We start from the raw sequence: 10,017 nt of genomic DNA, 5'->3' as shown, positions 1-10,017 counted from the left end.
TTCCTGATTGAGATGAGCTTGGTATTTCCCTCCTATCATTGTAAGGGGTTTACATTATTAGCTGTAATTCAGTCTCTTACTGTGTCATTTTGGAAGCCCTGAGGTGGAAGGGCATTCAGAAACCTCTAAGTTTATGGTAGCCTAGGTTATTTTTTGAAATACATAACATATATTAAGGCATCCATGGTCCTGTAGCTGGTGATTCTGAGCAAATGTTGTCAATGGCAGGAATATTTCAGAGTGCTTCCTGGCTCTGATTGACAACTGATGGCCTTGAAAACCAAGATTGTTGAGTGGTATCTGAAGCATTTTGGAAGAAGCAGCACCTTTGCTGCTAATAATTGTGAGTTATCTTACTCTGATTTTACTTACTGGTCTAGTGGGGAGTCATGGCTAGTACAGAAAAGCAGGTGATCTGATCTAGTTCCTCCCATTCTTCTCTGTGTGACCTGTGGTTTCTATCATCAAGTGGTAGAGGAATTTTAGGAGACTCCTTGTTAAAATATTAGCATTGCATCACAGGCACCTTTTCTGTTTTTTTCCCCTGGGTTATGCAAGTTTTGGAAAAAGTTTTGAAAGTGCAGGAGAGGTGGAGATATTAATGGCAATGTCTTCCCAAGTCTGTATTAGCCAGCCTGGTTTGTTTTGGTGCTGCAGGCTGCATTAGGTCCTTCTGCAGACCCCTCCAGGGCAGTCTTCTGCCACAGTCAGCAAAGGAGGCGAGCCTGGGAAGGGGATTGCTTGAAACCCCATCTCAGAACTTTGCTTTGATTCTCAACCACATCAAATGGCAAATGCACTCACACACCTGGTTTAGATCCAGGGCAGATCTGGGGATGCCACACTGACAAACACAATCAGAGCCATGTGTTTTGGCCCAGGGAGAATCAAAACAAAACTAAACTGCAAGGGCAAGTTAGGCAGCCTTCCAAGGGAGTCCAGGATAATGACTGGTGTGTGCTGTATCTCCCTGGCCTTGCATCACCAGCAGCAGAACACAAACTACTCTGAGGTGGTGTTGTGCTGAGGGCTGCAGCAAGGATTTCACCTGGTGGGGTATAACTACAATGTTTGTTATATTATTTTGCAATATTAAAAAGCCTTTGTGGGAACCTAGCAGGAACCTTATGATCTGAAAAGTTACCATGTTGTCAGGCATACTTGAAAGCTGGAAAAGAGGATTTTCATTTTCTTTCTTGCAGATGAAAGTTCTCTGTCCATTTAATTCCTGATGGTGTGTTGGGCTTTATGGCTTTTTCCCACAAAGATAAACTGTTTCAAGTGAAAGCAAAATCCTGATGTAATCTTAGCAGCAGTTGTAGGGCTTGACTATTTTTAGGATTTTAAAGGGGAAGTTCAGTTAATGTATAGACATGAAGGTAGTAGAGCTAAATTGGACTTGAGCTGAATCTTTGAGGCAGTGACAGGCATTAAACAGGAACCTATGAGGAGATAGAACTTTGCCACAAGCACTTTGAGCAGCAGTGTCTGAAAAGAGAGGCCATCCTTCCCAAGGAAGGGAATGGTTTAATTCTGACTACAAATGAAGTGAAGCTGCAGGAAAATTAATTGCCTATGTCTGTTAAAAACTGTACTTGAATATTTGACAAGCAGATCAGAATCTGATTTGTCATTTGTAAGAAGCTTCCCCTCATTGCCCTCAGCTCTTAGCAGAGCTCTTAATGCCCAAAAATTGAAGTGAATGGTCCTATGAGGCTACACTCATGTATTGATTTTATAGTTTTATGAACTTACAGCTGTGCATTAATGTTAAACATGTTTCCCTTTCCCAAAATTATATAAATAACTCTGTTCTGCTCTTGTCTGAGCCAGTTGTTTGCCTTTTGAAAATCTCATTCATAAACTCAGGTATGCCAATTAAGGAATTAAAAGTTTTGACAGACTTCTCTGTTCCAGTTCATATATTAAGGGAAGCAGTGAGAAACCCAGTACATCACATTGAAGAGGAAAGTAACTGCAATGTGTAGTCTCATGTTAATGCCCTGCTTAAAATCCTTGTGGTTTCCTGTATGAAACTGGGAAGGGGGATTTTCTGGAAGAAAATTGCTTGCTATTTAAAAATTCATTCTGCAAACAGCAGTTTTGTCTGAAAGCTCTACTGCATTTTGATGATGATGGAGGAGGTCATTGTTGTTCAGTCCCTGCCATATCTTATCCTGTTGTAGTACAAAAAACCAAAGCTTCTCTAGTTGTTAATAAACTAGCATAGATACGAACCCCCTTGTATTTTATAAAGAACTTAGGGTTTCATATCAAATAAGGCTGGAAAATGTTTTAAGCTGAAAACCAGATTTTTGCTTTCCCACTTGTGAACAGCAGAATTACAATTGAAAAACTAGACTAACATGTTCAACAAAAGACAAATCTTCCTTGCCTATCACAGCAGAATTGGGCATAAACAAAAGGAGGCAGTGCCAGTACCTCGAATGCACCTCTTTCCTCTGACCACATTTGGTTTTTTTCCTCTGGCTGATGCTTTGATAAAAATGGTTATAATAAGACCTCATGCTGACTTCAGAGGGAGCTGCCACAATCCATGTCCTTGGCTGATCTCCTGTTGCCCCAGCTGGGCTGTGACCTGAACAATTTAACAGTTTAATTTTTTTCAAGTGAGCCCAGCTATGGCCTTGATGTTAGAACTTAACTTTATTAGCTTTGTGTGTTGGCTCAAGCATCAGTATTGCCTCAACATCAACATAAAAGAGCAGAATAAGGTAGGGCAGTGGGTAATTACTCCCTCTGAGTTGGCATTACCAGCTTTCTATGATATCACAGTCATCTTTACACTGCCTAACTTGGGCTTTGATTTTTTTTTAATAGATTTTCCTTATGGAATTACCATATTCTTAGTCACAGCATCTTAATTTGAAATGCATCTATGCATTCCAGTTGGATGGAATTTCAACACTTAGATTTTTAGCTAAACTTAACATCCCTAGAGGCCTTAGAGTTTGAAGGCTTTTTTTTTTTTTTTTTGTAGTTAAGGAATTGCAATGCTAGTCAAGCAATATTTTCCCAGGCTGTTTGCTGCTGATGCAAAGTGGAATGCTCAGTTTGTTGATAGCATAGGGTAATACCTTGCTCAAGAAATTGCCCAATTCAATGGCAGAAACTGAGGAGCACCTTGATTATTAGTCAGCTATGTTATGGAAACTATTTAAAATCTTGGCTGCTACTCCAAGGAACTACTTAATAAAAATAAGTATGAATCAAACAACAACACCCCCATCAAACCCCCACCACTCCCACCCAGAGAAACCCAGTTGTGATACTGAGAGTGTGGGCAGGGTGGATGTATTTTGACTGCTCTGTCCTGAATGGGTCACAGTACAGCACTTCCACTTCTTTTTTGTTAGACAAGCACAGTTGTGTTTATTATTCTGAGTGTAGAAGTCAACACACTTCAGATTTCTGGAAAAGGTTCAAGGATTCGTATTCCGTGCAAAAGGGTTTAAAACAGAATGTGCTGCTTGTTAAAAACAGCCTATCCCAGCTCCCTCTGCAGCCAGCACTCCAGAACAGAGGAAGCCAAGCCAGTACTGCTGAGAGGATAAAAAAGAGGGGCAGAAATCTAAATAACAGAAATGCATCTGCATGATTGTCACATGATACCACTGAGAAACATCTGTGAATAAAGCACAGTTCAACAGAGTAAACAGAGTTTAATGATTAGAAATCAATCCTTCTGCAAAGGAGGTTATTTTCCAGTGTGTCAGGCAATGATACAGAGTCCAGGCACTGAATAGTACAGTGGTGTGGGGTAACTCCCACTGTTCATTCTGATATTTCAGCCATAAGTGCAGCCTTCTGTCAGGTGAAGTTTTTCTGAAAAAGTGCACCTTTATCCAAACAATTGTAGAGTAAAAGGAGAAAAATGGCAGATAATGGAAGAAGTCATATAATCACATCATCCCACACAAGAATTTGGTCTGTTTCATATGCCTTGACAGTGTATTTATGCTACTAGAGGTGGGTAAATGTAGCTGAATCTTATGAGACCTTCCATGGTTGGTGGGAAGCTGTGGCAGTTCTCCTCAGGTTTTAACCCAGTTGCTTTCTTTTCTCCTCTTACAGAGAGAGAGCATTTCTGTGGGAAGTTAATTTTAATTTTGATAGCTTTCTGCCACAGTGCCAGTGAGTCATGAAATCAATGTTATTAGCATTTACAGGAAACATGAGCAAGTACAGGGATAGAAGTATACTCGAGCATTGATGAAGGCAGCAATTTTCATATCTTTTGGGGTTTTATCTTGCATTGTTAAAAACACTGGCAAGATGTGTTGGTTGGGGGAGTTCTCTTTATAACATGGCAGAAATCATACAACAGGTGTCTAAGTGTGCAAATGCAAGCAAGCCTGTGTAGAAATATATGTTATAAATGAGATTTCCATAAATCACAAATAAGACATGTATGTTTGTTAATTATGAAAATTAATCAAGTAAAGGTGACTAATCTAGCAGCATGCTTTCCCAAGGTACTGAATGCTCTCATTTGCCTTTTTGAATGTCTTGTGGAGAGCAGCAGGAAGATCTTCTGAATGTTAGGTAAACATAGAATGGACTGGAGCAGAAAAGTAATTTAAGGGGTTTTTAATTCTTTTACCTTACAATACATCTGGACAATGTGCCTAGGTAAGTTTGGGAATTTCACAATTCTTCTGTTCTGAATTTTTAGTTAGTAAAGTTCCTATAACACAAATTTCTTCAAGCTCTACATTTGAAAATGTAAGTAGCTTTTGCTTTTAAGAACACGTGAATTGCTGTGATAAAATCTGTCTGTGTTCATGTGTGCTTAAGGAAATAAGAGCAAAGTAACTGAGGATTTGAACTTGGACTCCTGTTTCTGTTTATTGTTGTAAGTTGACCAGCCAGTGAATAGTTTAAGTTCATTATGCTGATGTATGGGATGTGTTGAGAAACTCTTGATGTTGTGTTTCACCAGGGCCTGAGTAATTCTAAAATTTCATCATCATTTTTCGAGAGGGAATCAGTGCCAAAGACTTATTCAAAAATTATTGGTAGCCTGTTGTAGAACCTGAATGCATTCATGTTCCAACTGCACTGCTGGTGCTGGATCTCAATCCATATTTCTGTTTTATGGCAATGCTGTAACCTGGGCTGGTTATTCAGAGTGCTCAGACTGGGCCAGTTGAGATCATTAACAGATCTCAGTAAGTTAACATGAAACCAATGATCAATGTTCAGTATGGTCTAAGAAATGGAGGGAAATAAAGATGTATTAGCAGTAACTAAACTCCATAGCAGAGCAGCCTTGAAAATCAAACTAGAATTTGGCTAAGGGGACTGGATTTTTACTGTTGTTTGGCTGTTTGTTGGGTTTTGGTGTTTTTTTAGGGGGAGATGGTTTCATGGAAACATGGAAACACAGGCAGGCATCCCCACTACAGAGGTTTCAGACAAGTCTTTCCTGCTTTCCAACCTGGTGATAGAAGTTTGTCTTTTTAGCATTATCTCCTGTTTGGACAGCCTTCACTTTCCTGCACAAGCAGAAATATGAAAGCTTATAATACTCCCCATGGGAAATGTCTCCAGAAGTGCCACGGTAACTACCCAAACATTTAAAATTTTTATCTGACTTAAACAGGAAATTAAAATATAAATAATTTTATATTCTCTAGTAGAAAGAGGCTGTGATGGAACTAAATGTAGTTTAAAATAAATACAGTTGCTCCCAAAAATTACCCAGATATTGTTGTTTGTGCAAATGCACAGTTCAGGTCCTGTGACAGCATCTTAGAATATATTATTTCTGTCACACCCACCATGCTTTCTTTTCCTACCAAAAAAAAAAAAAAGATTTCTAAATTTCCCAAACTGCTTCCATATGGTTCTTTTTACTTTTAAACACTCAAATTAAGAATTTGGTTTAAACACAATACTTAAATCTAGGAGCTAAGAAAAGAATGGGTGGGTTTGCTTTCATCAATGTAGTAAATTACTTTTCCATTGCTGTATTTCTTTACTTATCTTGCAAATTTTATCATTCAAGTAGAATTTTATTATTTGATTAGTGGAATCAAGTCAACATATTTAATATACAGTAACTTCTTCCATATGATGTGTGGTTTAATGAACTACTTAGTGGTGACTCATTTCTCTGCCCTATTCCTTTGCTACTGACTCTGTTGCTGTTGTTGAGCAAGAAAAAGAAGGCAGCAGTGGTTTGGATACCAAAGCCTTCAGGGAATAGTGAGTGGAGGATGTGCAAGGGTATCCAAGTAGGAACTGAGAGTGGAGGCCAGAGAAAAAGCTCCAAAAGCAACTGAACTTGTAATTGAGAATATAATAAACCCTTAAATAAATCATTGTGGGCTTGGTACTTAAATGGGACTCTGAACTGCAATTTTAAAAAGTGTACTGCTTTAGACATAGATGTATCAATCTTTGTGACTGCATTGACAAAATAACTGAGACATTCATAAGCTGCATGTTGTAAAGGAAAAGCCAACCAGTTGCCAATGAAAATAAATTGCAGTGCAGTGAGATAAAACCCCTGAAGTCAGCACTCCCTCTCATGAAGATTAATTAGTTGCCATCAAAAACATCAGAGAACAATGTGCATGGGCTCACTTAGGTCTTCAGGGCATGTGGGAGGATTAGTGGCATACATTAAGTGTAATCATTTTCATTGAGCAAGCAAGAATGTTCTTTTCCTTATCAGGACAGTGATCCACCCTTTCTTTACACACTCTCCCCCCATGGACTCTTCATCTGTTTCTTCCATCAGTCCTGTTCCACCTCCACTGAGGAAATGATGACTCCTGGTGCTCTCTGTCTCTTGGCATGGAGTTGAAGCAGACATTTCTCATATTACAGCTGGTAGCTAAACTGCTTCTCAAATAAAACTTTAAAATCCACCCACTAGTGCACATCCAGTGCATTTGGACTATCCAAGGTGGAAACTGCTATATATCCACAAGAATCTGGTTAGATTTTTAGGGTTTTTTAATGGTTGTAAGATCCTTGGATCAAATTATTGATTAGTCTTTCTGTCTCTTGACAGGTTCATTCAGTATAAAACTGCTGTATTGAACCTGTTCATGCAGATACTTAGATAAGGAAATTAAAAATATATATACTTTAAAACTTCAGATTTATGTTCTCCTTCGTTAATAAACTAATAAATAGCTTTAGATTTACTCTTCTGCCAAGTGATATGACTCATACCAAAGATTTATGGCTTTTCTGCACTCTACATCTGTATGGATACAAAAACAAGTTTTCATCATCAAATGGAAGCACTATGAAAACTTAGGTAAAGTTTGTCTTCCATGAACTCGTGATTCCAAGGAACACTTGGATTCTGGTTAATATTCTCTCTGTTGGCTCCCCTTGAATGCAAATCCATCCCAGACCAAAGGCAGATGATAATCTGCCACAGGGTTGGTCTGAGTGCTTCAGTGTTCAAAGCTCCAGTAATGGCTACATTCTGCTGGAATTAGGGAAGTGCCAGGCATCATGGGGAATGCTAACACAAGGAGGGAAGGGACTTTTCCAGGTACAGACTTAACCTGTGAATAAGGAAAAAGCAACTTGTTGTGTAGCTTTCAATGATAAATCAAAATTTATTTCTATCACTTTCAAATTGAAGCTTTAGTGTAGGTGTTAATTTAAAAAAGCAGATCTATCTCCATATTCTAATAAAAGTTGATAGTGCTACTTTAGGTCACTAGAATATGCTGTCTTAACTTCCATTCATTTAATATAAGATGGACCTTGAAGAATAGAATAGAACAATACACTTCAATATTATTTAGTGTTAGCAGGGAATAATAAATATTGTGGCTGTGTATTGTTGAATTCCAAATGGCTTTACTTCCTTTTTTAATTTTAATTTGTTCATGTTGTTCTTGACTTAGCTACTGTTATCTTTGTTCAGTAAAACAGTCCTTTATTATGAAAACATTAGTAATGGCTTTTAGATGAATGGGGGGAAAAAACAGATGTACAAAATATTACCAAAGAGCTGTAAATATTTCATGAAAGGAAGACAAGGTTCAAGTGGAGTAGTTAATGAACCAAGCCATGATAGCATTAAAAATACAGAGCTGTGAATGTTCCAGTGTGACAGCACCCAAAACATTCAGCTTGTGGCAGTGCCACTAGTGGATGTAAAACTGCAAGGTGGGAGTGAAACCAATGGCATAAGTCCCTTGACAGCAGTGAGCTTTGACTTGCTGGATGGGGGGACTTTTTGATCAGGAGAAAAATAAAAATCTCTCACTGAATGAAGCACACTCATATTTATGGGATTAGAGACATGGATGGAAAGTATTTCCGGCCCAACCTCTAATGTGAAGTAGGAATATTGCTGTTGTTAGACCAGATCAGCCACAGCAGAGTCCTGAAAATTCCAAAGATGGAGATGTTTCTCCTTTCCTTCCAGAGAAGAGATGGCCCTGCTGGAGCAGGGGGTTTGGAGCAGATAAACCAGATCTCCCTGCCAGCCTCAGCCATTTTGTGTTAGGGGAAAGTGGAACACACCTTATTTGAAAGCTCCTTCCCTTGAATGTTAGGGAGGGAACACACATTCACACCAAGTATATAATCTGTGTGATTAATGTTGGTTAGTGACCTCTGAAGATAAAATGATTTATTAAAGTGTGTTCAGTTTAAAGAGAAGGTATAGAGATGTGACTTCAAGTGCTGTATGAGCCTGGAAGAATATTATCCCTCTTGAAGATTGCTTAAGCTAAAAGAATGTGCAAAAACACACTATACAGTCAGGAGATCACCCAGGCAGAGAAAATGTTAATGTCGTTCAAGATGGGACCAAAAATGAGGGAAGAAAATAGATGAAGTGAAGAGAGTGGTATCTTCAGCTCTGAGCCACCTCAGCCACCTCAAACTTCAGTTCCTGTTTTCACAGTAATGGCAAGTTATTTCTAAAAGTCAGAATTTGTAATGTTGTTGTACCAATTCCCATCTTCTCCCATATCTGCTCCAGGGACATTACTCAGAGAAGTCTTGAGACAGCTGGGAGAATTGAACTGTTTCAAATATGTTCTGTGTCTTACTTGCTGTTTTGGTTTTGATAACTTTTAATTTCCTACTTTGTAATCAGGAATGTAACCCTCTGCCTTGCTAGACTAAACTCAATTGCCTTTTCAGATTTGTCTAGCATTAATGATAGCCTCATGCAACAGTGCCAAGTACAAAGCATCTTGTCTTTTTCCCAAAATAGCTCTATTTGTTATCATGTCGTGGAGAATTTGAAATCCAGAAAATGTTCTGGAAGGTAATTCAGGGTGACTTTCCCACTGAGCTGCAGAGGTTGATTTGGTAGCTAATAAAACCCAGGTTTGAATCTGAGGGAGAAATACCAACCAGTAATCATTCTCTGATAAGGACAGGCAGAATACAGTTCCTCTGACTGCCACTTCATGGATCTTATACAACCCAATTTATCCCACACTGTAAACTCCAGGCAGAGATGTGCTGAAGGGGAGTGGTTGTTTCTATTTCTTGTTTCCAAAGACTTTCCAATACCTTTGCCTGATCTTTTACAGCAATGCAGATAGATGAATTTCACACATTTAAGATTAAATTAAGCAGAATACTCAGGTGAAGCCTTGTTGGGAGGTCTAGAGGAGCAAGAGATACTGAATGATCCTATCACAGAGTGAAGCAGCCTGGGAAATAATCCTGCTCTTCCATCAGAGCTGGATGTGTGTGAACAAGTGTTTATAGCCTGTATGATGTTCTCCCATGTAACATCTGCAAGGAATACCTCAAGGCAAAATTGAACAGGAACAGTCTGGAGTGTGACAGAGAGAATGGTTAAAGAAAGTTGTTTTCATCTCCCTTCCTCTCCTTCCCCCTTATTAAGTATTTTGCTTACCCTTTCATTTCAAGCCATGTTTCAGTGGACAGAACCTGTGAGAAATAAGCAAACATGCTTAGACTTTGCCTGCAGTTGTACACTCAGTGGTGTTTGTCAGATCAGTCTGGGCACCCAGGGGTTTTATCACTCCT

Source organism: Geospiza fortis, unplaced genomic scaffold (assembly GCF_000277835.1).
Source record: "Geospiza fortis unplaced genomic scaffold, GeoFor_1.0 scaffold237, whole genome shotgun sequence".
Taxonomy (NCBI): domain Eukaryota; kingdom Metazoa; phylum Chordata; class Aves; order Passeriformes; family Thraupidae; genus Geospiza; species Geospiza fortis.
This window is presented reverse-complemented; position numbering follows the sequence as displayed.